The sequence below is a fragment of the Benincasa hispida genome, chromosome 1, assembly GCF_027475165.1.
Source record: "Benincasa hispida cultivar pf3 chromosome 1, pf3_genome.v1.1, whole genome shotgun sequence".
NCBI classification, from domain to species: domain Eukaryota; kingdom Viridiplantae; phylum Streptophyta; class Magnoliopsida; order Cucurbitales; family Cucurbitaceae; genus Benincasa; species Benincasa hispida.
The window spans coordinates 16,480,684-16,486,034 of NC_143478.1; the positions used below are offsets into that span (position 1 = coordinate 16,480,684).

General features: G+C 32.4%; 1 long non-coding RNA gene across 1 annotated transcript; it reads left to right on the forward strand.

Moving 5' to 3' along the window:
- The first annotated feature begins 1,060 nt into the window (after positions 1 to 1,060).
- LOC120069485 (uncharacterized) lies at positions 1,061 to 1,648 on the forward strand. The gene is made up of 2 exons (XR_005479555.2): positions 1,061 to 1,199; positions 1,319 to 1,648. It is a non-coding gene; the product is annotated as an uncharacterized LOC120069485 (long non-coding RNA).
- Positions 1,649 to 5,351: the final 3,703 nt, after the last annotated feature.

A 5,351-nucleotide genomic window follows, 5' to 3' on the forward strand; every position in this document is an offset into this window, starting at 1 on the left:
CTGAATTGGAGTTTTTTTTCTCTAGCCTTTTCTACCTTTCTTTTGTATGAGGTGATTTCTAGCTCTCCTGGTATATTTTCTTCTTTTTTGAATGAATACACACTATGCCATTATGATGTAATGAAGGTGTTAAGAATATGTCAACTTAGTTAAGATGTTCTGATTACCTCTTGATCCCTCCTCTAGTATCTTGTAAAAAAAAAAAAAAAAAACAGAGAAAACCTTTCAATTTTAGTCCATCTACTCTTATTATATCTCAAAATTTATATTAAAAGTTAAATAAATAATAATAGTTTTTCAGGAAAAATGAAACAATATGTGAATAATATGTTTTAAAAAAATTTATACTAAAAATGTTAATAAGTAATAATTATTTAAAAAATAAAAACCAATAATAAATTTATTTACCAATATTAGGGGATCAGAAATTATATAAACTAAAATTGGATGGCTTTATTCTATATCAGATGACTTTTCCCTAGCCTATCTTTGTTTGTATTACTTGATATCGAGCTTCTCTTGCTCTAGACTTTGTAATCCTTTTTGTTGAATATATTTGATTTTGGGATATGATGAGAACGATAAAGATGTGTCAATTTAGTTGAGAGGTTGGATGCGCCTATTGATCCATTCTATCCTTTATTAAAAAAAAAAAAAGAAGATGTGGAAAGAATTGTGGTTAAGATGTAAAGAAATATCAACAATATTGAGACAGATGGATTTGAAATTGGAGAAACAAATTTGAATTCAACTATTTTGACCAAAAAAGCCATATTTTATGTCTTGACTTCTAACCTTATATGTATATCAGTTTGTATAAGTTGGAAAGAACCTCCTTTTTCTTTTCAATTTTCTCAAGGATACAACAATTTTGTCAAAATGTGTACTCTTGCATTTTTCTTTTTCTTCTCCTTATTCACATTGATATAAATCTCGAAACTATAAGCCTGACTAATTACAAACACATGAACACATATAGCTTAACGGTTAAGACTTGTGATATATATCCTCTCAACTCAATTTACTTACGTAGAATAAAGAAATAACAAGAAAGTCAAATAAAAACACTAAACATAAATCAAACCCTTATCCTATATAAACCCATTCCCCCCTACAAATATGATGTATCACACAAGAGCTAAAAGGGAAAGAAAAACAAAGTAGCTACAAATTCACAGCCAAGATGTCTACATGCAAAGGTACAACAATGACAATTCCAGTGTTTAATTATATATACTTTTTAGACTTAATTATATTAATATAAAATTTTTTGCAATAAATTAAGTAATGTTGTTTAATTTTGGTTTGACTCATTTAGGAAAGAGTTCGTGGCCTGAGTTAGTGGGTAAGTTGGGAAAAGATGCAGAGAAAATTATCGAGAAAGAGAACCCTTTGGTTGATGCTATCATTGTTGATGAAGGCTCAAATGTCACTTTTGACTTCAGGTGTGATAGGGTTTGGATCTGGGTTAGTCAGAAAACCAACATGGTTACCAGGACTCCTATTATTGGTTAATCCTTCGCAACCAAATTCTTGGACTCCAACTCTCATATAAAGTTCTTGTTTTGTTATGTTTCAACAAGTAAACACATGTTTTACCGACAATATGAATTTATGAATATGATGTTTGTATTTTGTTTTATGACGACATTTATGTATTAATGTTATTGTGTTTGTTGTACCCAAAATATTTGATATGTAATCTTATGAAGTAAACAAGTAAGTGAATTAAGACTTACCATTTACCGTGGTAAGGAAAATCAAGAAAAGTACAGAATGGGCTTCTTCTTACCATCACCTCGATCAAAACCTAACAGAAATTAATTAGAAGAAGATAAAATTAAAATTATTTTTTTTATAATTGACTTGTAACAGAATATATGCCCCATTCATTATTATCTTTCTCTCATATGATATTTGGTTTTATGAGTGAGTATGAGCATGTGAAAAACAGTGAGAAGAAAATCTCTGTTTTAGAGACTGATCCTTGAAAAGCTTGAATAAACTCTTCCATGGCTGCTTCAAACAGTGGATGTAGGCTATAATGCCGGACCACTATACATCTTGGCGTTGATCTTTTTATCTGAACTTTCCTTCTCTTTTTCTTGCTTCTTTTCAGATCAAGGTCGAGGCGAGTTCTTTGTTTTCTTCTCTTTGTTCTTCCTTTTTCCTTTCTCTGATCTGCATGTATGATAGAGAGTAAGAATAGAAGAAGAAAATCGTTTCATTAAAGCTGATACAGTAAACTAGGTGGACAACAATTAGATGTTTGATGTGTGGGTGTCTAAAGTTTACACGTGGATGATATGAATTTCTTCTGGTTTTTATTATTTTGTTTTATTATAAATTGGTATCAGGGCCTTCAAATTTCATCGATGGCTGTTGAAAGATATGAGATAGAAAAATTTATTGGAAATGGAGATTTTTAATCTATGGCAAAAAGGATCAAGATAATTTTGACTCACCAGAAAGCATTAAAAGGTTTTTAGAAGATCCTAAATCTTTACTTGAAACCCATATTGCTGAAGAAAAACAATCGATAGAAGAGACTGCCTGTAGAACTTTATTGCTGAATATATCTAATAATGCAATGAGACATGTTATTGATGAAGCAACAACTCACGATGAGTGGAATAGACTCCAAACCCTGTATGTTAAAATGGATTTTCCAAGTAAGATCTTTTTGAGAGAAAAATAGTTTTCTTTTAAAATGAATGCAATCAAGTCTTTAGATGAGAATTTGGATGAGTTTAAGAAACTGGCCTCTGTAATAAATCAAACTGATGAAAAACTAGGCAGTGAAAGTGAGGCAACAATTCTAATAAATTCCCTTCCAGAAGATTATAAAGATGTGAAAGTAGCCTTGAAATATGGTAGGGACACCATCACTATTGACTCAGTCATTGCAACAATCAGACGTAAAGAGCTTGAGTTGAAGTCTGATTCCAAAGCAACTAGTAGTGGTGAGACATTGATCTCAAAAGGGAAGAGTAACTATTTCAAGAAGAATAAGTTTGTTAAAGGCCTAAGATTCCACAAATAGAAAGCACCTCTCAAATGTTTTTATTGCTACAAAGAAGGACATTTCAAAACAAATTGTCTAGAACTAAAGAAGAAGTTAGCGAAGAAACCTAAAGAACATGGTAGAGCAGATATTTCTATTGAAGAAGAATGGTTTGAGTACATAGAATTTTTTTGGCAGTCATAAATGAAAAGACCATGGATAGAAAAACTTAGGAAAAGAAAGGTTGGGTCTTAGACTCAGGGTGTACCTTTCACATGACTCCTCTAAGCTAGTGGTTTGTATCCTATAATTTGTAATATGGAGGCTTAGTTTACAAGAAAAATGGCAATGGCTGTAAAATCATTGGAAAAGGCTCAATGTTGGTCAAACTAGGGGACAATAGAGAAATTCTGCCAAAAGAGGTAAGACATGTTCCTAATTTGAGAAGAAATCTTATTTCAATCAGAATGCTTGATGAAATAGGGTGCTCAATCATGGTTAGTGGAGGATCTCTGAAGGTTGTAAAATATTCTAGAGTAATTTTAGAGGTTAAAAAGTAGAATGACTTGTACATAATCAGGAATATCTGCCCTAAGGACAATGCCCTGATATCCCAGAGTGATAGAGATGAAGAACTCAAATTATGGTATAGAAGGCTGTCACATATCAGTGAAGGAGGCCTTAAAGAGCTTCTAAAGCATAGGACAATCAAATCAAGAGGTACTAAAAAGTTGAGATTTTGTGAGCATTGTGTCTTTGGCAAGTCTAAAAGACTTTAAGTTTACAAAAGACCAACACTCAACCAAGGAGATTTTAGGATATGTTCATGCAGATGTTTGGTGTCCATCTAGAACTCCTTCTCTTGGTGGCTTGAGGTATTTTCTGTCATTTGTGAATGATTACTTAAGAAAGGTCTGAATTTTTATTATTAAATCAAAGGATCAAACCTTTGAAAAATTCTGAGATGGAAAGCAAAAGTGGAGAACCAAACCAGTAGAAAAATAAAGTTCTTAAAGACTGATAATGGTCTTGAATTTCTTAGTGGTTCTTTTAATAAATTTTGTGTTGATCATTGTATAACAAGACATAAATCAACACCCTCACCCTTCAGCAAAATGGAGTAGTTGAAAGAATGAATCGAACTATCATGGAAAGAGTCAGATGTATGTTGTCAGAAACTTACTTATCCTATGTTTTTTAGGTTAAAGCTACTGCCACAACTACCTATACTATTAATAGAAGTCCTAGCACCTCTATAGATCTCTTTACTCTAGAGGAGAAATGGTGTGGTCATCCACCAAGTCTTGTTAATCTTAGAATGTTTGGTCGTATTGCATATATACACCTTAAGCAAGAAAAGTTAGAGCCTAGAGCTTAAAATGTATGTTCTTGGGATATCCAGAAGGTTCAAAGGGCTATAAACTTAGGGACTTTAAATCTAAAAGAAGCATTGTATGTCGAGGTGTTAACTTTAGAGAAGAGGAATTCTATATGGAATCAGAAAAGGATTCGCAGACAGAGAAGTTTTTCCATGAAGGGTACAACTCTAAGACTCAGGTGGAGTTCTATGAAGAAAATAAAGAAAAGTTGTCTAATGAGTAGGTTGATACTGAAAATACTCATGATTCTGAACCAGTTGTTGAAAATGATGATGAACAACAACAAGATGCAACATCTTCTCTGGATCTGTCTACTTATACTCTTTCGAGAGATAGACATAGAAGAGAGATAAGGCCTCCTACAAGGTATGTACAAGCTGATTATGTTTCTTATGTTTTGAATTTTGTAGAAGAACTTTTAAATGATGAACCTCAATCATATGAAGAAGCCATTAGTTGTAATGAAAGAGATTTCTGGTTGAAGGCTATGAAAGAAGAACTTGACTCCCTATATAAAAATAAAACATGGGATCTAGTTGTTATATCTCCTAAATAAAAGGTTATTTCTTGTAAATGGATGTTTAAGAAAAAAATTAAAAAAGACAAGTGAAGGTGGAGTCAAATACAAGGTCAGACTTGTTGCGAGAGGATTCACACATAGAGAGGGGGTGGATTACCCAGAAATATTTTCCCTTTTTATCAAACATACATCCATAAGAGTTCTATTGGCAATTGTAGCATGTAAGTGATGGAGTTAGCAAGCACTTAGCGGAAGCAAACAAAATCATTAAGCACTCTTATTCATTAATTTTAGCAATAAAGAAAGTATGTTCATAAGATAAAAAGAGGGTTTCAGCAACATATCTTTGAGGAACTCTCTTCAACTTTGAATTCAGCTTGAATTTCCACAACAACTCCTTGTAGACCACCACCTGATCTCCCCTACTATTCTCTTGGACCTTAAATAG